This window comes from Ranitomeya variabilis, chromosome 1 (assembly GCF_051348905.1).
Source record: "Ranitomeya variabilis isolate aRanVar5 chromosome 1, aRanVar5.hap1, whole genome shotgun sequence".
In the NCBI taxonomy this organism is placed as follows: Eukaryota; Metazoa; Chordata; class Amphibia; order Anura; family Dendrobatidae; genus Ranitomeya; species Ranitomeya variabilis.
The window spans coordinates 1,025,781,196-1,025,804,636 of NC_135232.1; positions in this window are offsets into that span (position 1 = coordinate 1,025,781,196).

Consider the following 23,441-nt stretch of genomic DNA (forward strand, 5'->3'; position numbering starts at 1 on the left):
TGCATCCCAAAATAAATTAATATTTTGAAGGTCTGAATGGGATTGGATGTAACAGTTCAACTGATCAACCGTCCTATCATCTGAATTTAATAGTTTGAGCCAGAAGGGATTTAACTTCCATATTCTACCATTATTCATCTTCCCAAACACGAGTTTAAGTATAATTGGGCTGTGGTCCGAAATTCCCCTATTACCATGTTCCACATTATCCACCCACTGCACTAAGTTGCTGGATCCAAAAATATAGTCTATACGTGAGAGAAAGCGTTTAGTGGATGAGTGACAGGTATATCCCCTCTCCTCCTGATGACGCACCCTCCACAGGTCCACCCAGCCTCTATTTTCTATGAACAGTGCCAGCTGAGTCGGGGTCGAAGAAGGGGGGAAGGGCAGGGGACCCCCAGGAGATCCATCTCCCAATCTCACTCTATCGAGATCACTGTCCATAATTAGATTGAGGTCACCCATACAAATAACATGTGCGTCTGGGTAATTTAACACAAAGCTCATTGCCATCTTAAGTATAGAGGTACTGGCCGGAGGAGGGTTGTAAATACACAATATGACATATTCGCGGGAATCAATTAATGCATGGACAAAAACAAAACGTCCCTCCAGGTCCCGTCGAGTCGTCTGGGCCTCCCATCTGACATCTCTATGTACTAACAATGACACCCCTCTCGAATAGCTAGTGTGAAATGCGTGAGCATGCCATTGTACCCAAGGCTTCTGTACATATCTGGCCGTGTCTCTGGTCAGATGTGTCTCCACCAGGCCCACAATATGGGGATGGTACCGCCTTATCTGAGAAAACACCTTAATTTTCTTTCGGGGTGATTTAATACCCCGTATGTTCCATGTCATACATATTAGCTCAGACCCCATATCCACTCATTAAAGACATGATATGCATCGACAATAATAATAAGAGTCCACATACTACGCATAGAAGGTTATAACAGTATCGAAGGCGGCTTTTACCTAGATACCTACTGAAGCTAGTTAAATTTAACAAAGAAAAGAAAAAAAAAACAACAAGAACTGAATAATCCAGGAGCTTAATTCAACGCTCCCATCCTCAAGTAAACCTGGGGATACCCCCGCTGATTCCAGCGTCCGGTATTATTGGTGTACTAAACGCTCATTGGGAGAGCTCCAATTCAACAGTTGAATAGTTGTAGATCAGCTTAGAATCTATCAGGGATCTGCTCCATTAGACTTCCCACGAGAGCGCAGCCAGTCCGCCGCCTCTGACGGGTCAGTGAAGAATAGGGAGGAACCATTGCTGACAACCCGCAAACGCGCCGGGTATATCATGGAATAAATAATGTTCTTATCTCTAAGTTGCCTCTTGACATCTACGAATCTTGCCCGCTGCTTCTGAAGCTCAGCGGAGAAGTCTGGAAATATTGAGATTGTAGCACCGTCGAGCTTGATGGGACTCTTTTGTCGTGCCAACCGCAGGATAGCATCTCTGTCTTTGCAATTGAGGATACGTGCCAGAAAAGGTCTGGGTGGAGCTCCAGGAGGATGAGGTTTGGTGGGAACTCTATGGGCTCTTTCCACTGAGAACATTGGGGAGAACGTGTCTCCCAACGAGGACTTAAGCCAGTCCTCCAAGAATTTTTCAGGCTGCTGGCCTTCCACGCGTTCCGGCAGACCTATGATGCGGATGTTATTGCGACGCATTCTGTTTTCTAAATCATCAGCCTTTTGCTTCCAGGCATTCGTGGAACCAGCAACTTTTGCCAATTTTGCCTCCATAGGTTTAATGGTGTCTTCTACCTGAGACACCCTTGTCTCCACTTCCGTCATACGTCCCTTCATAGCTTGCATGTCTTGTCTTAGACGTCCCACCTCAGTGTGCACATCCTCTATCTGCTCAGAAAGGGACGTTCTAGTCAGGGATATAGCCTGCATTAATTGCGCAGATGCCTGCGCAAGAGTCAGTTCATCTTGTTCAACCTCATCAGTACTATCAGAAGGACGGTTTTTCCCCCGCTGGGCTTGTGAGGAGCTATTTCTAAGAGATCTTGTATTATCTTGGGCATCATTCCTAGCAAACTCTTTAAGTCTGTCAGCTGCAGATGTACTCTTTATGCGCTGCATGATTGACCAGTAAGTGACGCAGCAGGGCAGTCCAAATCAGAATCACAACAATGTCTAGAAGCCACACCAGAGTTATTGTATATAGTATGCGATGCTGCTGTGAGCCTCTATGACCAGGAGGCGTGCTGATGTATTATCAGGAGATGTACGTTGGAAATGAACGGCAGTCCCTGCAATAGGGAAAGTTCCAAGTAGTGGCAAAAACGGTTAAGGGGGGGCTGGAGGTCTCCAATTAAAAGTACAGTCGGCTGGATTATTATTTATGGGGAGAACGTGGGGCTCAATCTTTCAGAGCTCACACCACGTTGTCCCTGAGTCTATGAGAACCAGATATGGGCTGCTCAGCCGCGCTGCGGTAATGAGAAGCTGCGCTGCCCACTCTGCTGCAGAGGCACGCGCCTCAGTAATGGCCGCCGCACACAGCCGCCCCCGTCACCAGTACAGCCTCCTCTTCTCTCCCGTCGGATCAGGGTCCTGCAGCTCTCACCTGCAGGCGTCCGCTGCCCTCTGAAAGCCGAGGAGGATCTCCAGCTGCCGTTATCTGCAGCGCCGTGCCCTGTGTCACAGGATCTCCCGCCGGAAAGATGGCCGCCGCCACATGCAGGGCTCACCGCGCCGCCGGTCTCTCTCCCTCACCAACGCTCTCTAGCCGTCACTTCAGCCCTCACCAGGGGCCAGCAGCCTCTGTGCTTCCAGGAGTCTCGGTAACGGTGAGGTATGTGCCAATTTAGGGGTCCAACGGACTAAATGGTAGCAGGATACTGAGGAGCTCTCCCAGAACACGTCTTCCTTCACTTACTCCATAGCCACGCCCCCCCACGGTAAACGGTTTTGATACGTCCGGTTGCACCATGGGGGCCGAAGCAAAACTGTTCTTCAGAAATTCGAATGCGCGCACAGCAGCCACAGGCCAGGCGGAGAATTTGATACCCTTTTTCGTCATGTCAGTAAGCGGTTTAGCAATGGTAGAAAAATCTTTGATAAATTTTCTATAATAATTAGAAAATTGTCATGATCTCTGCAGGCAGAGATCATAGCAAGCCTATAGAGGGACAAGCTCTCGGAAGATGGAACTATACTGACCATGAACTAAGCCTGCCGCGCAACTAGAAATAGCCAGGTAGCATTTCCTATTTATCGCTAGATGCCCAGCTCTGGCCTAAGACCTAAATAGCTAGCAGAGGGAAATATAAGACCTGGCTCACCTCTAGAGAAATATTCCAAAGAAGACAGTAGCCCCCCACATATAATGACGGTGAGTTCAGATGAAACAACAAACGCAGCAGGAAAATAGTCTTAGCAAATTTGAGGTCCGCTTACTAGATAGCAGAAGACAGATAGTATACTTTCATGGTCAGCAGAAAAATACTAACAAAACACCATCCAGAGATTACCTTAAACTCTGGCATTAACTCATAACGCCAGAGTAGCAATCCCTGATCGACGAGAGCTTTCCAGACACAGTAACAAAACTTCAGCTGCGAACTGGAACAAATAGGCAAACAAAACATGGACAAAAGTCCAACTTATCAGTAGTTGTCTAGAAGCAGGAACAAGCACTGAGAGGCATCAGATAACATTGTTGACCGGCAAGAAACCACCAGAGAAATGAGCTTAAATAGCGACACCCACTACTGATGGAATCAGGTGAAACAGGAAAGAGGATGACAAGTCCAATTCCACAAGCGGCCACCGGGGGAGCCCAGAATCCAAATTCACAACAGTACCCCCCCCTCAAGGAGGGGGCACCGAACCCTCACCAGATCCACCAGGGCGACCAGGATGAGCCCTATGGAAGGCACGAACAAGATCAGAAGCATGAACATCAGATGCATTGACCCAAGAATTATCCTCCTGGCCGTAACCCTTCCAGTTGACCAGATACTGGAGTTTCCGTCTGGAAACACGAGAGTCCAAAATTTTCTCCACAACGTACTCCAACTCACCCTCAACCAACACCGGAGCAGGAGGCTCAACAGAAGGTACAACAGGTATCTCATACCTGCGCAATAACGACCGATGAAAAACGTTATGAATGGAAAAGGACGCAGGGAGGTCCAAACGGAAAGAAACAGGATTAAGAATCTCCAATATTCTATAAGGGCCGATGAACCGAGGTTTAAACTTAGGAGAAGAGACCCTCATAGGGACAAAACGAGAAGACAACCACACTAAATCTCCAACACAAAGCCGAGAACCAACACGACGATGACGGTTGGCAAAACGCTGAGTCTTCTCCTGGGACAACTTCAAATTGTCCATAACCTGCCCCCAGATGTGATGCAATCTCTCCACCACCGCATCCACTCCAGGACAATCCGAGGATTCCACCTGACCGGAGGAAAATCGAGGGTGAAACCCCGAATTACAGAAAAACGGGAACACCAAGGTGGAAGAACTGGCCCGATTATTGAGGGCGAACTCTGCCAATGGCAAAAAAGCAACCCAATCATCCTGGTCAGCAGAGACAAAACACCTCAGATATGTCTCAAGGGTCTGATTAGTCCGCTCTGTCTGGCCATTAGTCTGAGGGTGAAAAGCAGATGAAAAAGACAAATCTATGCCCATCCTAGCACAGAATGCCCGCCAAAATCTAGACACAAATTGGGTACCTCTGTCAGAAACAATATTCTCAGGAATACCGTGCAATCGGACAACATTCTGAAAAAACAGAGGAACCAACTCAGAAGAAGAAGGCAACTTGGGCAGAGGAACCAAATGGACCATTTTAGAGAAACGGTCACAGACCACCCAGATGACAGACATCTTCTGGGAAACAGGCAGATCTGAAATAAAATCCATCGAGATGTGTGTCCAAGGCCTCTTAGGAATAGGCAAGGGCAACAGCAGTCCGCTAGCCCGAGAACTACAAGACTTGGCCCGAGCACAAACGTCACATGACTGCACAAAGACTCGCACATCTCGTGACAGAGAAGGCCACCAGAAGGATCTTGCCACCAAATCCCTGGTACCAAAAATTCCGGGATGACCTGCCAATGCAGAAGAATGTACCTCAGAGATGACTCTGCTGGTCCAATCATCAGGAACAAACAGTCTATCAGGCGGACAACGATCCGGTCTATCCGCCTGAAACTCTTGCAAGGACCGCCGCAGATCAGGAGAAACGGCCGACAAAATTACTCCCTCCCTAAGGATACCTGTGGGTTCAGAATTACCAGGAGAGTCCGGGTCAAAACTCCTAGAAAGGGCATCTGCCTTAACATTCTTAGAACCCGGTAGGTATGACACCACAAAATTAAAGCGAGAAAAAAATAAAGACCAGCGCGCCTGTCTAGGATTCAGGCGTCTGGCAGTCTCAAGATAAATCAAATTTTTGTGGTCAGTCAATACCACCACCTGATGCCTAGCCCCCTCGAGCCAATGGCGCCACTCCTCAAACGCCCACTTCATGGCCAAAAGCTCCCGATTCCCAACATCATAATTCCGCTCTGCGGGCGAAAATTTGCGAGAAAAGAAGGCACAAGGCCTAATGACGGAGCAGTCGGAACCTTTCTGCGACAACACTGCCCCAGCTCCGATCTCCGAAGCGTCAACCTCAACCTGAAAAGGCAGATTCACATCAGGCTGACGCAACACAGGGGCAGAGGCAAAACGGCGCTTAAGCTCCTGAAAGGCCTCTACAGCATGAGGGGACCAATTAGCAACATCAGCGCCTTGTCTGGTCAAATCAGTCAGTGGTTTAACGACATCCGAAAAACCAGCAATAAATCGGCGGTAAAAGTTGGCAAAGCCCAAAAATCTCTGAAGACCCTTAAGAGAGGAGGGCTGAGTCCAGTCACAAATAGCTTGCACCTTGACGGGATCCATCTCAATGGAAGAGGGAGAAAAAATATACCCCAAAAAGGAAATTTTCTGGACCCCAAAAACGCACTTAGACCCCTTCACACATAAAGAATTAGACCGCAGAACCTGAAAAACTCTCCTGACCTGCTGGACATGAGAGTCCCAGTCATCAGAAAAAATCAGAATATCATCCAGATATATTATCATAAATTTATCCAGAAAATCGCGGAAAATATCATGCATAAAAGACTGGAAAACTGAAGGGGCATTAGAAAGACCAAAAGGCATGACCAAATACTCAAAGTGGCCCTCGGGCGTATTAAATGCGGTCTTCCACTCATCCCCCTGCCTGATCCGCACCAAATTATACGCCCCACGAAGATCAATTTTAGAGAACCACTTAGCACCCTCTATACGAGCAAACAAATCAGTAAGCAATGGCAATGGGTATTGATACTTAACAGTGATCTTATTCAGAAGCCGATAATCAATACATGGTCTCAAAGAGCCGTCTTTTTTTGAGACAAAGAAAAACCCAGCTCCCAAGGGAGAAGAAGATGGACGAATAAGTCCCTTTTCCAAAGACTCCTTTATATATTCCCGCATAGCAGCATGTTCCGGCACAGACAAATTAAACAAACGACCCTTTGGATATTTACAACCCGGTATCAAATCTATGGCACAATCGCACTCACGGTGCGGAGGTAACGACCCAAGCTTGGGTTCGTCAAAGACGTCTTGATAATCAGAGAGGAACTCAGGGACTTCAGAGGGAATGGACGACGAAATAGAAACCAAAGGTACGTCCCCATGAATACCCTTACATCCCCAGCTCAACACAGACATAGCTCTCCAGTCCAAGACTGGGTTGTGAGACTGCAACCATGGCAATCCCAGTACCAAATCGTCATGTAAATTATACAGCACCAGGAAACGAATAATCTCCTGGTGATCCGGATTGATACGCATGGTTACTTGTGTCCAGTATTGTGGTTTATTATTAGCCAATGGGGTGGAGTCAATCCCCTTCAGAGGAATAAGAGTCTCCAAAGGCTCTAAATCAAAACCACAACGATTGGCAAAGGACCAATCCATAAGACTCAGAGCGGCGCCAGAGTCAACATAGGCGTCCGTGGCAATGGATGACAAAGAGCAAATCAGGGTTACAGACAAAATAAACTTAGACTGAATAGTGCCAATGGAAACAGACTTATCAAGCTTCTTTGTACGCCTAGAGCATGCCGATATAACATGAGTAGAATCCCCACAATAGAAACACAATCCATTCTTCCGTCTAAAATTCTGTCGCTTGCTCCTGGACAGAATTCTATCACACTGCATACTTTCTGGCGTCTTTTCCATAGACACCGCCAGATGGTGCATCGGTTTGCGCTCCCGCAGACGCCTATCAATCTGAATAGCCATTGTCATGGACTCATTCAGACCTGCAGGCAAAGGGAACCCCACCATAACATCCTTAACGGCATCAGAGAGACCTTCTCTGAAAGTTGCCGCCAAGGCGCACTCATTCCACTGAGTAAGCACAGACCATTTACGGAATTTTTGGCAGAAAACTTCAGCTTCGTCTTGCCCCTGAGATAGTGCCATCAAAGTTTTTTCTGCCTGAAGTTCCAAATGAGGTTCCTCATAAAGCAAGCCCAAGGCCAGAAAAAACGCATCCACATCGCGTAACGCAGGATCCCCTGCTGGCAATGAGAAGGCCCAATCTTGAGGGTCACCCCTGAGCAAGGAAATCACAATCCTAACCTGCTGAGCAGGGTCTCCAGCTGAACGAGACTTCAGGGACAAATAAAGCTTACAATTATTTCGGAAATTCTGGAAGCTATCTCTATTCCCTGTGAAGAACTCCGGCAAAGGAATTCTCGGCTCAGATACCGGAGCATGTACCACAAAATCTTGTAAATTTTGTACTTTCGTGATGAGATTATTCAAACCCGCAGTTACACTCTGGAGATCCATTATTGTCAGGTGCACACAGAGCATACAAAGATTAGGAGGAGAGAGAGAAAAAAGACTGCAGCAAGACAGACTGGAGGAAAAAAAAAAAAAAAAAAAAAAAAAAATTCCAGCAGACTTCTTATAACTCTCCTTTCTCAACCTGGGTCTTTAACACTTTATTGGCCGGTCAAACTGTCATGATCTCTGCAGGCAGAGATCATAGCAAGCCTATAGAGGGACAAGCTCTCGGAAGATGGAACTATACTGACCATGAACTAAGCCTGCCGCGCAACTAGAAATAGCCAGGTAGCATTTCCTATTTATCGCTAGATGCCCAGCTCTGGCCTAAGACCTAAATAGCTAGCAGAGGGAAATATAAGACCTGGCTCACCTCTAGAGAAATATTCCAAAGAAGACAGTAGCCCCCCACATATAATGACGGTGAGTTCAGATGAAACAACAAACGCAGCAGGAAAATAGTCTTAGCAAATTTGAGGTCCGCTTACTAGATAGCAGAAGACAGATAGTATACTTTCATGGTCAGCAGAAAAATACTAACAAAACACCATCCAGAGATTACCTTAAACTCTGGCATTAACTCATAACGCCAGAGTAGCAATCCCTGATCGACGAGAGCTTTCCAGACACAGTAACAAAACTTCAGCTGCGAACTGGAACAAATAGGCAAACAAAACATGGACAAAAGTCCAACTTATCAGTAGTTGTCTAGAAGCAGGAACAAGCACTGAGAGGCATCAGATAACATTGTTGACCGGCAAGAAACCACCAGAGAAATGAGCTTAAATAGCGACACCCACTACTGATGGAATCAGGTGAAACAGGAAAGAGGATGACAAGTCCAATTCCACAAGCGGCCACCGGGGGAGCCCAGAATCCAAATTCACAACAGAAAATCCAAGGAACCGCTGGAGTGCTTTTAGGTTATCAGGCCGTTCCCAATGCTGCACCGCTTGCACCTTAGCGGCGTCCATTTTAAACCCTGAAGCAGACACAATATAACCCAAGAAAGGCAACTCCTGAACCGAAAAAACACATTTCTCCAGTTTTGCATAGAGCTTATTTTCTCTGAGTAGCTGTAACACCTGCCTCACATGCTCTAAATGAGTATCACGGTCGCATGAATAAATGAGAATGTCATCTAGGTACACAATAACGAATTTCCCCAGTACATGCGAGAACACATCATTTATGAAATGTTGAAATACAGCAGGCGCGTTTGTCAACCCAAATGGCATCACCAAATTTTCAAAATGACCTCAGGAGTATTAAAAGCCGTCTTCCACTCATCACCTTGACGGACTCTTATGAGGTTGTACGCCCCCCTGAGGTCAAGCTTGAAAAACCACTTAGCACCAGCCACCTGGTTGAACAAATCAGGTATCAGTGGCATAGGGTATGGATCACGAACCGTAATCTGGTTTAACTCTCTGAAATCCAGACACGGGCGTAATCCGCCATCTTTCTTCTTAACGAAGAAGAACCCCGCTGCCACTGGCGAGGACGAAGGCCTGATGTGCCCTTTGCTCAAACTCTCAGCAATATAGTCTTTTAAAGCTTGTCTCTCAGGACCAGAGATGTTAAACATCCTAGCTTTTGGCAATTTGGCCCCTGGTTTAAACCTAATAGTACAGTCATAGGGTCGATGTGGTGGCAATTCTGGGCAACCCTTCTCAGAGAACACATCTGCGAAATCCAGCAGTGACTCAGGAATGCTAGGAGTCACAGCAGACACACATGTGGCCAGGCAATTCTCCTGGCAGAATCCGCTCCACTGAATTATGTCCTGAGTTTTCCAGTCAATCACCGGGTTGTGCATAGACAACCATGGAAAACCTAGAATCATTTGTGCAGGAAGATTACTGAGCACCCTACATGTTACTTGCTCAGAATGTAGGACCCCAATGTGGAGTTTAACCTCAGCCACAAACTCAGTAATCTCCCCCTGTGGGAGTGGAGTAGCATTGATGGTGACCACCCGGATAGGATGAGGCAGTTTTTCGACCGTGAACCCGGCCGTGCGCGCAAACTCCTCATCAATGAGATTAGTGGCCGACCCACTATCCACAAAAACAGTGATTGGCAGCTCTCTGCCAGCGACCATTACTCTGGCAGGAAGCTTACATTGAGAGACCACCATGGAGGATATGCATAAGCTCAGATTGGCCTCCTCCACACCCTCTGAGCTTAGTAGTTTTCCGCCGTTGCGCTTTTCCTAGAATACAGAGGACAAGCATTAACATAATGCCCTTTTTTACCACAGCAAAAACAGGCTCCCTGCTTCCTGAGCAAGGGGGCTCGATGATGTGACACCCCTGCGATTTGCATAGGCTCCGTGGGCTCACCTGCAGCAACCTCACGTGCACCTACGCCCTCCCCCATAAGCGGTGTCTCTTGCACCCCCTGACGCAAACGGCGATCAATGCGGACAACAAGACTCATGGCAGACTCTAGAGAAGCAGGAGTCTCATACATCAGGAGGGCTTGTTTAACCCTTCTCGAAACCCCATGTACAAACTGACTCCGCAGCGCCGGGTCATTCCATTGTGTGTCCACCGCCCAGCGGCGAAATTCAGAACAGTAATCCTCCGCCATTCGCTCCCCCTGGCGGAGAGCGCATATTTTAGATTCTGCTAGAGCCAATCTGTCAGGATCATCATATATGAGCCCAAGAGCAGAAAAGAAAACTCCACTGAGTTAAATGCAGCTGAATCAGATGGTAATGAAAATGCCCATGCTTGGGGGTCTCCGTTCAGTAATGACAATACCAGGCCCACACGCTGAGCCTCATTACCTGAGGAAACGGGCGCATACGAAAATATAATTTGCAAGCTTCACGAAAAACAACAAATTTACTGCGTTCCCCAGCAAACCTCTCAGGTAAAGGAATCTTTGGCTCTGCAACTCTACCTGCATTTTCAGCTTGCACATTAGACCCTGTCGCTGAACTGCCCCCTTCAACTCAGTGACCTGTAAGGACAGCGCCACCAACTGGCGGGTTATGGAAGTCATGGGATCCATGGCATCCAAAACCCTCACCAGAACCACCAGGGCGATCAGGATGGGCCCTATGAAAGGCACGAACCAGATCAGAGGCATGAACATCAGATGCATTCACCCAAGAATTATCCTCCTGGCCGTATCCCTTCCACTTGACCAGATACTGGAGTCTCCGTCTGGAAACACGAGAGTCTAAGATTTTCTCCACAACGTACTCCAACTCACCCTCAACCAACACCGGAGCAGGAGGCTCAACGGAAGGCACAACCGGTACCTCATACCTGCGCAATAATGACCGATGAAAAACGTTATGAATAGAAAAGGATGCAGGGAGGTCCAAACGGAAGGAAACAGGGTTAAGAATCTCCAATATCTTATACGGGCCGATGAACCGAGGCTTAAACTTAGGAGAAGAGACCCTCATAGGGACAAAACGAGAAGACAACCACACCAAGTCCCCAACACGAAGACGAGGACCAACACGACGACGGCGGTTAGCAAAAAGCTGAGTCTTCTCCTGGGACAACCTCAAATTGTCCACCACCTGCCCCCAGATCTGATGCAATCTCTCCACCACAGCATCCACTCCAGGACAATCCGAAGATTCCACCTGACCAGAGGAAAATCGAGGATGAAACCCCGAATTACAGAAAAACGGGGACACCAAAGTGGCAGAGCTGGCCCGATTATTGAGAGCGAACTCCGCCAATGGCAAAAAAGCAACCCAATCATCCTGGTCAGCAGACACAAAACACCTCAGATATGTCTCCAGGGTCTGATTAATCCGCTCAGTCTGGCCATTCGTCTGAGGATGGAAAGCGGACGAAAAAGATAAATCTATGCCCATCCTAGCACAGAATGCCCGCCAAAATCTAGACACGAATTGGGTCCCTCTGTCAGAAACGATATTCTCAGGAATACCATGCAAACGAACAACATTTTGAAAAAACAGAGGAACCAACTCGGAAGAAGAAGGCAACTTGGGCAGAGGAACCAAATGGACCATCTTAGAGAAACGGTCACACACCACCCAGATGACAGACATCTTCTGAGAAACAGGCAGATCTGAAATAAAATCCATCGAGATGTGCGTCCAAGGCCTCTTAGGAATAGGCAAGGGCAACAACAATCCACTAGCCCGAGAACAACAAGGCTTGGCCCGAGCACAAACGTCACAAGACTGCACAAAGCCTCGCACATCTCGTGACAGGGAAGGCCACCAGAAGGACCTTGCCACCAAATCCCTGGTACCAAAAATGCCAGGATGACCTGCCAACGCAGAAGAATGAACCTCAGAGATGACTCTACTGGTCCAATCATCAGGAACAAACAGTTTATCAGGTGGGCAACGATCAGGTCTATCCGCCTGAAACTCCTGCAAGGCCCGCCGCAGGTCTGGAGAAACGGCTGACAATACCACTCCATCCTTAAGGATACCTGTGGGCTCAGAGTTACCAGGCGAGTCAGGCTCAAAACTCCTAGAAAGGGCATCCGCCTTAACATTCTTAGAACCCGGTAGGTATGACACCACAAAATTAAACCGAGAGAAAAATAATGACCAGCGCGCCTGTCTAGGATTCAGGCGCCTGGCGGTCTCAAGATAAACCAAATTTTTGTGGTCAGTCAATACCACCACCTGATGTCTGGCCCCCTCAAGCCAATGGCGCCACTCCTCAAAAGCCCACTTCATGGCCAAAAGCTCCCGATTCCCAACATCATAATTCCGCTCAGCGGGCGAAAATTTACGGGAAAAGAAGGCACAAGGCCTCATCACGGAGCAGTCAGAACTTTTCTGCGACAACACTGCCCCAGCTCCGATCTCAGAAGCGTCGACCTCAACCTGAAAAGGTAGAGCAACATCAGGCTGACGCAACACAGGGGCAGAGGAAAAACGTCGCTTAAGCTCCCGAAAGGCCTCCACAGCATCAGGGGACCAATCAGCAACATCAGCACCCTTCTTAGTCAAATCGGTCAATGGCTTAGCAATATCCGAAAAACCAGCAATAAATCGACGATAAAAGTTAGCAAAGCCCAAAAATTTCTGAAGACTCTTAAGAGAAGAGGGCTGCGTCCAATCACAAATAGCTTGAACCTTGACAGGATCCATTTCAATGGAAGAGGGGGAAAAAATATATCCCAAAAAGGAAATCCTCTGTACCCCAAAAACACACTTAGAACCCTTCACACACAAAGAATTAGACCGCAAAACCTGAAAAACCCTCCTGACTTGCTGGACATGAGAGTCCCAGTCATCCGAAAAAATCAGAATATCATCCAGATACACAATCATAAATTTATCCAAATAATCGCGAAAAATATCATGCATAAAGGACTGGAAAACTGACGGAGCATTTGAAAGACCAAAAGGCATCACTAAATACTCAAAGTGGCCCTCGGGCGTATTAAATGCGGTTTTCCACTCATCCCCCTGCCTGATTCGCACCAAATTATACGCCCCACGAAGGTCAATCTTAGAGAACCACTTGGCCCCCTTTATGCGAGCAAACAAATCAGTCAGCAACGGCAATGGGTATTGATATTTAACAGTGATTTTATTCAAAAGCCGATAATCAATACATGGTCTCAAAGAGCCGTCTTTTTTTGACACAAAGAAAAAACCGGCTCCTAAGGGAGATGACGATGGACGAATATGTCCCTTTTCCAAGGACTCCTTTATATATTCACGCATAGCAGCATGTTCAGGCACAGACAGATTAAATAAACGACCCTTTGGGTATTTACTACCCGGGATTAAATCTATGGCACAATCGCACTCTCGGTGCGGAGGTAACGAACCAAGCTTGGATTCTTCAAAGACGTCACGATAGTCAGACAGGAACTCAGGAATTTCAGAGGGAATAGATGATGAAATGGAAACCACAGGTACATCCCCATGAGCCCCCTTACATCCCCAGCTCAACACAGACATAGCTTTCCAGTCGAGGACTGGGTTGTGAGATTGCAGCCAAGGCAATCCTAGCACCAAATCATCATGTAGATTATACAGCACCAGAAAGCGAATAATCTCCTGGTGATCCGGATTAATACGCATAGTTACTTGTGTCCAGTATTGTGGTTTATTATTAGCCAATGGGGTGGAGTCAATCCCCTTCAGAGGAATAGGAGTCTCCAAAGGCTCTAAATCATACCCACAGCGTTTGGCAAAGGACCAATCCATAAGACTCAAAGCGGCGCCAGAGTCGACATAGGCGTCCGTGGTAATAGATGACAAAGAGCAAATCAGGGTCACAGATAGAATAAACTTAGACGGTAAGGTGCAAATGGAAACAGATTTACCAAGCTTTTTAGTGCGCTTAGAGCATGCTGATATAACATGAGTAGAATCACCACAATAGAAACACAACCCATTTTTCCGTCTAAAATTCTGCCGCTCGCTTCGGGACAGAATTCTATCACACTGCATACTCTCTGGCGATTTCTCAGTGGACACCGCCAGATGGTGCACTGGTTTGCGCTCCCGCAAACGCCTATCGATCTGAATAGCCATTGTCATAGACTCATTCAGACCCGCAGGCACAGGGAACCCCACCATAACATCCTTAATGGCATCAGAGAGACCCTCTCTGAAAGTCGCCGCCAGGGCGCACTCATTCCACTGAGTAAGCACAGACCATTTACGGAATCTTTGGCAGTAAATTTCCGCTTCATCTTGCCCCTGAGATAGGGACATCAAAGTTTTTTCTGCCTGAAGCTCCAAATGAGGTTCGTCATAAAGCAACCCCAAGGCCAGAAAAAACGCATCCACATTGAGCAACGCAGGATCCCCTGGTGTCAATGAAAAAGCCCAGTCTTGAGGGTCGCCCCGGAGCAAGGAAATCACAATCCTGACCTGCTGTGCAGGATCTCCGGCAGAGCGAGATTTCAGGGACAAAAATAATTTGCAATTATTTCGAAAATTCTGAAACCCAGATCTATTCCCCGAGAAAAATTCCGGCAAAGGAATTCTCGGCTCAGATACAGGTGCATGACAAACAAAATCTTGCAAATTTTGTACCTTCGTGGCGAGATTATTCAAACCTGCAGTTACACTCTGAAGATCCATTGCAAACAGGTGAACACAGAGCCATTCAAAGGAGAGGAAAAAAAAAAAAAAAAATTTCAGCAGACTACTTATTTCTCTCCTTTCTCAGCCAAGGATTTTAACCCTTTAGGTGGCCGGTCAAACTGTCATGATCTCAATGGCAAGAGATCATAGCATCAGCATATATAGGAACTAGCTCTTGGAAGATGGAAACTGAGCTGACCATGAACTAAACCTAACGCACAACTAGCAGTGGCCGGGTAGCATGCCTACGTTGATTCTAGATGCCCAGCACCAGCCGGAGGGCTAAATAAAACTAGCAGAGGAAAATATTAGTCCTAGCTCACCTCTAGAGAAATACCCCGAAAGGAGACAGAGGCCCCCCACATGTATTGGCGGTGAATCAAGATGAAATAACAAACGTAGTATGAAAATAGGTTTAGCAAATTTGAGGTCCACTTACTACATAGCAGAAGACAGGAAGGACACTTTCATGGTCAGCTAAAAACCCTATCAAAACACCATCCAGAAATTACTTTAAAACTCTGGCATTAACTCATAACACCAGAGTGGCAATTCCTGTTCACAAGAGCTTTCCAGACACAGTAACGAAACTACAGCTGTGAACTGGAACAAAAATGCAAAAACAAACATGGACAAGAGTCCAACTTATCTAGTAGTTGTCTAGGAGCAGGAACAAGCACAGAGAGGCTTCTGATAACATTGTTGACCGGCAAGCAACTAACAGAGCAGCAAGGTTATATAGCGACTCCCACATCTTGATGGGAACAGGTGAACAGAGAAGATGAAGACACCAGTTCAATTCCACCAGTAGCCACCGGGGGAGCCCAGAATCCAAATTCACAACAGATATCCCTCAGACTAGGGAAAACCCTTTCTGTCCCTCTCCCAGAATTTACACTGATGGTGTGCTTGTCTGGGCCGCCAGGCCTGACCCTGACTCCTGTTTCAGTCCTATGCTGAAACCTCCACCCGCCACCCAGTGATTAGACCACACACCAACCCCTACAGAAAGCACAGACAGGGAAAACTAAAAATGCACCACGCTGCAGACACACAGGAAAATACAATAATGTGCACAGGGCAAAACAAATACAAATATAGGAAGGAGAAATATGACAAAGGATAATACACCACCAGGTACGATATTTCTTCTCCTAGACCACCACTCCAGATCACCAGGCACAAGACACAAGCTATAATCGGCGACGCCCAAAGTCCAGAATGACTATTTAAAGGCCACGGGCGTGACCCAGCCTCCAACCCGATTACCAGCTAGATTAACCCCGGACAACCTGGACAAAGTCTAGCCGGCACACTGAGCGTATACTGGACGAATGTGGAATTACCACTGTCTGTCGGACGCCCTAGTGTGAATAGCGTCCGACGTGACATAGTCGGTGTCTTAGGCTAGTTTCACACTAGCGTTCAGCAGGGGTGCGAACTTTCTCTGTGAAGCCTCGCCCACTGACGCGCCTCTTCATTCAGCTCCGCCTCTGCTGCATGCGGCGTGCGTACCCTATCTTTAACATTGGGTACGCAGGCCATGCGGATGTATGCGGATGCTGCCACATGCGTCGTTTTGACGGTGCGACGACCGCAGGAAATTGCAACTCGTTGCGTTTGGCGCAGGTCGTCGCACCCTCAAAATGACGCATGCGGCAGCATCCGCATACATCGGCATGGCCTGCGTACCCAATGTTAAAGATAGGGTACACACGCCGCATGCAGCCGTAGGCGGAGCTGAATGAAAAGGCACGGCAGTGGGCGGGGCTTCACGGAGGAAGTCCGCAGCCCTGCTGAACACTAGTGTGAAACTAGCCTAACTGTCATGATTCTCAATGGCGAGAGAACATAGCCCAGCATATATGAGAACTAGCTCTTGGAAGATGGAAACTATACTGACCATGAACTAAACCTGCCGCACAACTAGAAGTGGCCGGGTAGCATGCCTACGTTTTTTTTATCCCTAGATGCCCAGCGCCAGCCGGAGAACTACCTAATCCTAGCAGAGGAAAAGACAGTCCTGGCTCACCTCTAGAGAAATTTTCCCAAAAGGCAGACAGAGGCCCCCACATATATTGGCGGTGATTTTAGATGAAATGACAAACGTAGTATGAAAATAGGTTTAGCAAAATCGAGGTCCGCTTACTAGATAGCATGAAGACAGAAAGGGCACTTTCATGGTCAGCAGAAAACCCTATCAAAACACCATCCAGAAATTACTTTAAGACTCTAGCATTAACTCATAACACCAGAGTGGCAATTTCCGCTCACAAGAGCTTTCCAGACACAGTAACGAAACAGCAGCTGTGAACAGGAACAAAATGCAAAACACACAAGGACAAAAGTCCAACTTAGCTGGGAGTTGTCTAGTAGCAGGAACATGCACAGAAAGGCTACTGATTACATTGCCGACCGGCATGAAACCGACAGAGGAGCAAGGCCACACAGCGACTCCCACATCCTGATAGGAGCAGGCGAACAGAGGGGATGATGCACACAAGTTAAATTCCACAAGTGGCCACCGGGGGAGCCCAGAATCCAACCTCACAACAGTACCCCCCCCTCAAGGAGGGGGCACCGAACCCTCACCAGAACCACCAGGGCGATCAGGATGAGCCCTATGAAAGGCACGGACAAGATCGGAGGCATGAACATCAGAGGCAGTGACCCAAGAATTATCCTCCTGACCGTATCCCTTCCATTTGACCAGATACTGGAGTTTCCGTCTGGAAACACGAGAGTCCAAGATCTTTTCCACAACGTACTCCAACTCACCCTCAACCAACACCGGAGCAGGAGGCTCAACGGAAGGCACAGCTGGTACCTCATACCTGCGCAACAATGACCGATGAAAAACATTATGAATCGAAAAGGATGCAGGGAGGTCCAAACGGAAGGACACAGGGTTAAGAATCTCCAATATCTTGTACGGGCCGATGAACCGAGGCTTAAACTTAGGAGAAGAAACCCTCATAGGGACAAAACGAGAAGACAACCACACCAAGTCCCCAACACAAAGCCGAGGACCAACACGACGACGGCGGTTGGCAAAAAGCTGAGTCTTCTCCTGGGACAACTTCAAATTGTCCACCACCTGCCCCCAAATCTGATGCAACCTCTCCACCACAGCATCCACTCCAGGACAATCCGAAGATTCCACTTGACCGGAGGAAAATCGAGGATGAAACCCCGAATTACAGAAAAACGGGGACACCAAGGTGGCAGAGCTGGCCCGATTATTGAGGGCGAACTCCGCCAACCTTGGGTTCTTCAAAAACGTCACGAAAGTCAGACAAGAATTCAGGAATCTCAGAGGGAATAGATGATGAAATGGAAACCAAAGGTACGTCCCCATGAGTTCCTTTACATCCCCAGCTTAACACAGACATAGCTCTCCAGTCGAGGACTGGGTTATGAGATTGCAGCCATGGCAATCCCAGCACCAAAACATCATGTAGATTATACAGCACCAGAAAGCGAATAACCTCCTGGTGATCCGGATTAACACGCATAGTCACTTGTGTCCAGTATTGTGGTTTATTACTAGCCAATGGGGTGGAGTCAATCCCTTTCAGAGGTATCGGAGCCTCCAATGGCTCCAAATCATACCCACAGCGTTTGGCAAAGGACCAATCCATAAGACTCAAAGCAGCGCCAGAGTCGACATAGGCGTCCGCGGTAATAGATGACAAAGAACAAATCAGGGTCACAGATAGAATAAACTTAGACTGTAAAGTGCTAATTGAAACAGACTTGTCAGGCTTCTTAGTACGCTTAAAGCATGCTGATATAACATGAGTTGAATCACCACAATAGAAGCACAACCCATTTTTTCGTCTAAAATTCTGCCGCTCGCTTCTGGACAGAATTCTATCACATTGCATATTTTCTGGCGTTTTCTCAGTAGACACCGCCAAATGGTGCACAGGTTTGCGCTCCCGCAGACGCCTATCGATCTGAATAGCCATCGTCATGGACTCATTCAGACTCGCAGGCACAGGGAACCCCACCATAACATCCTTAATGGCATCAGAGAGACCTTCTCTGAAAATCGCCGCCAGGGCGCACTCATTCCACTGAGTAAGCACAGACCATTTGCGGAATTTTTGGCAGTATATTTCAGCTTCATCTTGCCCCTGAGACAAGGACATCAAGGCCTTTTCCGCCCGAAGCTCTAAATGAGGTTCCTCATAAAGCAACCCCAAGGCCAGAAAAAACGCATCCACATTGAGCAACGCAGGATCCCCTGGTGCCAATGCAAAAGCCCAGTCTTGAGGGTCGCCCCGGAGCAAGGAAATTACAATCCTGACCTGCTGTGCAGGGTCTCCGGCAGAGCGAGACTTCAGGGACAAAAACAATTTGCAATTATTTTTAAAATTTTGAAAGTGAGATCTATTCCCCGAGAAGAATTCAGGCAAAGGAATTCTAGGCTCAGACATAGGTGCATGAACAACAAAATCTTGCAAATTTTGTACCTTTGTGGCGAGATTATTCAAACCTGTAGCTACACTCTGAAGATCCATTTGAAACAGGTGAACACAGAGCCATTCAAGGATTAGAAGGAGAGGAAGAGAGGAAGGCTGCAGTATAGGCAGACTAGCAAGTGATTCAATTAAGAGCACACTCAGAACTAGAGGGAAAAAAAAAAAAAAAAAAATTGTAGCAGACTTCTTTTTTCTCTCCTTTCTCAGCCAGTAATTTAACCCTTTTTTGGGCCGGTCAAACTGTCATGATTCTCAATGGCGAGAGAACATAGCCCAGCATATATGAGAACTAGCTCTTGGAAGATGGAAACTATACTGACCATGAACTAAACCTGCCGCACAACTAGAAGTGGCCGGGTAGCATGCCTACGTTTTTTTTATCCCTAGATGCCCAGCGCCAGCCGGAGAACTACCTAATCCTAGCAGAGGAAAAGACAGTCCTGGCTCACCTCTAGAGAAATTTTCCCAAAAGGCAGACAGAGGCCCCCACATATATTGGCGGTGATTTTAGATGAAATGACAAACGTAGTATGAAAATAGGTTTAGCAAAATCGAGGTCCGCTTACTAGATAGCATGAAGACAGAAAGGGCACTTTCATGGTCAGCAGAAAACCCTATCAAAACACCATCCAGAAATTACTTTAAGACTCTAGCATTAACTCATAACACCAGAGTGGCAATTTCCGCTCACAAGAGCTTTCCAGACACAGTAACGAAACAGCAGCTGTGAACAGGAACAAAATGCAAAACACACAAGGACAAAAGTCCAACTTAGCTGGGAGTTGTCTAGTAGCAGGAACATGCACAGAAAGGCTACTGATTACATTGCCGACCGGCATGAAACCTACAGAGGAGCAAGGCCACACAGCGACTCCCACATCCTGATAGGAGCAGGCGAACAGAGGGGATGATGCACACAAGTTAAATTCCACAAGTGGCCACCGGGGGAGCCCAGAATCCAACCTCACAACACCTAACACAGCCTTTTATATCACGTTAAATGGAGGACCAAAGCAATAATTCAGTCATTACAGATAAGAAAAATGACAAGACAGGTACGGCCAGCCTTAGGCTACTTTCAGACTAGCGTCGGTACGGGGCAGTCGCCATGTGTCGGCCCGACGTACCGACGCATGCTGTGAAATAAAACCACAACGGGGGAAGCGGATGCAGTTTTTCAACGCATCCGCTGCCCCATTGTAATGTGCGGGGAGGAGGGGGAGGAGGAAATGGCGGACACGACGCACAAAAAAACTTTACTTGTAACGTTTTTTTTTGCCGACGGTCCGCCAAAACACGTCACATCCGTCGCACGACGGATGCGACGTGTGGCCATACGTCGCAATGCGTCGCTAATGTAAGTCTATAGGGAAAAAACGCATCCTGCAGACAACTTTGCAGGATGCGTTTTTTTCTCCTAAACGACGCATTGCGACGTAGGCAAAACGACGCTAGTGTGAAAGTAGCCTAAGTCTTGCTACATGGAGTCACAAGGGGCCTCAGTTTTTGTGTCTGTTACCAAGTTGACTGACACATCTTCCCTCTGCCCCATGAATTCTGTGATACTATATTAATAAACTGCATGAATTTAATAAAGTAAAACAGTGAGAAAAAAAGTGTTGCAGTAAGAGCTGTCACTTATAAAGTGAGAAATGTAAGAGGAAAAAAACTCTGAATTTTTGGTAAAAGCAACGCATTTCGAAATTGGTCTGATTTCTTCCTCGGGTTTAATAGAAGGAATATATCAAACAGCTTTTAAAACAAAATTATACTGTAAAATAGGAAAACAGTTGACTCACCCACAGGTGAATAATAAAACCTATATCAAATTGCAATGACAGTGAATAAAATATACAGTATACAGTGGGTACGGAAAGTATTCAGATCCCTTTAAAGTTTTCACTCTTTGTTTCATTGCAGCCATTTGGTAAATTCAAAAAAGTTCATTTTTTTTCTCATTAATGTACACTCTGTACCCCATCTTGACTGAAAAAAAACAGAAATGTAGAAATGTTTGCATATTTATTAAAAAAGGAAAACTGAAATATCACATGGTCATAAGTATTCAGACCCTTTGCTCAGACACTCATATTTAAGTCACACGCTGTCCATTTCCTTGTGATCCTCCTTGAGATGGTCCTACTCCTTCATTGGAGTCCAGCTGTGTTTAATTAAACTGATAGGACTTGATTTGGAAAAGCACACACCTCTCTACAGTTGTGGCCAAAAATATTGACATCCCTGCAATTAATAATAATAATAATAATAATCTTTATTTATATAGCGCCAACATATTCCGCAGCGCTTTACAGTTTAACAGTTTCAAACACAACAGTCATGGGTAACAATGTTAACAATACAGTAATAAAGCAAAATAAGACAAAATAAGACGAAATAAGACGACCCTGCTCGTGAGAGCTTACAATCTACAATGAGGTGGGGAGATACAAAGTACAGGTGTGTATTTACAATGATGTATTTACAATGATGGTCCAGCCATCTTCAGGGAGTGGGGGGTAGGTGGAGATAGTGTGTGTGTGTGTGTGAATGGGCTATATACACACACACAAACATAAAATGAGTTTGATTAGGGAACATGATAGGCCGCTCTGAACAAATGAGTTTTGAGCGAGCGCCTAAAACTATGCAAGTTGTGGATGGTCCTAATATCTTGGGGTAGAGCATTCCAGAGGATTGGCGCAGCACGGGAGAAGTCTTGGAGTCAGGAGTGGGAGGTACGGATTAGTGCAGAGGTTAGTCGAAAGTCGTTTGCAGAGCGCAGCGGTCGGCTAGGCCGATAGACAGAAATGAGGGAGGAGATGTAAGGGGGTGCCGCACTGTGGAGAGCTTTGTGGGTGAGAACAAGTACTTTGAATTGTATCCTGTAATGAATGGGCAGCCAGTGTAACGACTGGCGAAGAGCGGACACGTCCGAGTAATGATTAGCCAGATGGACAACCCTGGCTGCCGCATTAAGGATAGACTGGAGAGGGGAAAGTCGCGTGAGGGGGAGGCCAATTAATAGAGCGTTACAGTAGTCCAGACGGGAGTGGATTAGGGCGACAGTGACAGTTTTTGTTGTCTCCATGGTGAGAAAAGGGCGGATTCTAGAGATGTTCTTTAGGTGTAAGCGGCACGAGCGGGCAAAAGATTGTATGTGGGAGGTGAAGGAGAGATCAGAGTCAAACATAACACCCAGACAGCGTGCCTGCTGCCCGGGTGTTATTATGGTGCCACCCACGGAGAGGGAAATGTCAGATTTAGGGAGGTTAGTAGAAGGCGGGAGCAGAAGAAGTTCAGTTTTGGAGAGGTTGAGTTTCAGATAGAGAGCGGACATGATGTCAGAGACTGCGGACAGACAGTTTTCTGTCAGATAATACTCAGTTTCTTCCTGAAAATTATTGCAATCACAAATTTTGGGGTATTATTATCTTCATTTAATTTGTCTTAAATGAAAAAACACAAAAGAGAATGAAGCAAAAAGCAAAACATTGATCATTTCACACAAAACTCCAAAAATGGGCCAGACAAAAGTATTGGCAGCCTAATACTTGGTTGCACAACCTTTAGCCAAAATACTGCGACCAACCGCTTCCGGTAACCATCAATGAGTTTCTTACAATGCTCTGCTGGAATTTTAGACCATTCTTCTTTGGCAAACTGCTCCAGGTCCCTGATATTTGAAGGGTGCCTTCTCCAAACTGCCATTTTTAGATCTCTCCACAGGTGTTCTATGGGATTCAGGTCTGGATTCATTGCTGGCCACCTTAGAAGTCTCCAGTGCTTTCTCTCAAACCATTTTCTAGTGCTTTTTGAAGTATGTTTTGGATCATTGTCCTGCTGGAAGACCCATGGCCTCTGAGGGAGACCCAGCTTTCTCACACTGGGCCCTACATTATGCTGCAAAATTTGTTGGTAGTCTTCAGACTACATAATGCCATGCACATGGTCAAGCAGTCCAGTGCCAGAGGCAGCAAAGCAACCCCAAAACATCAGGG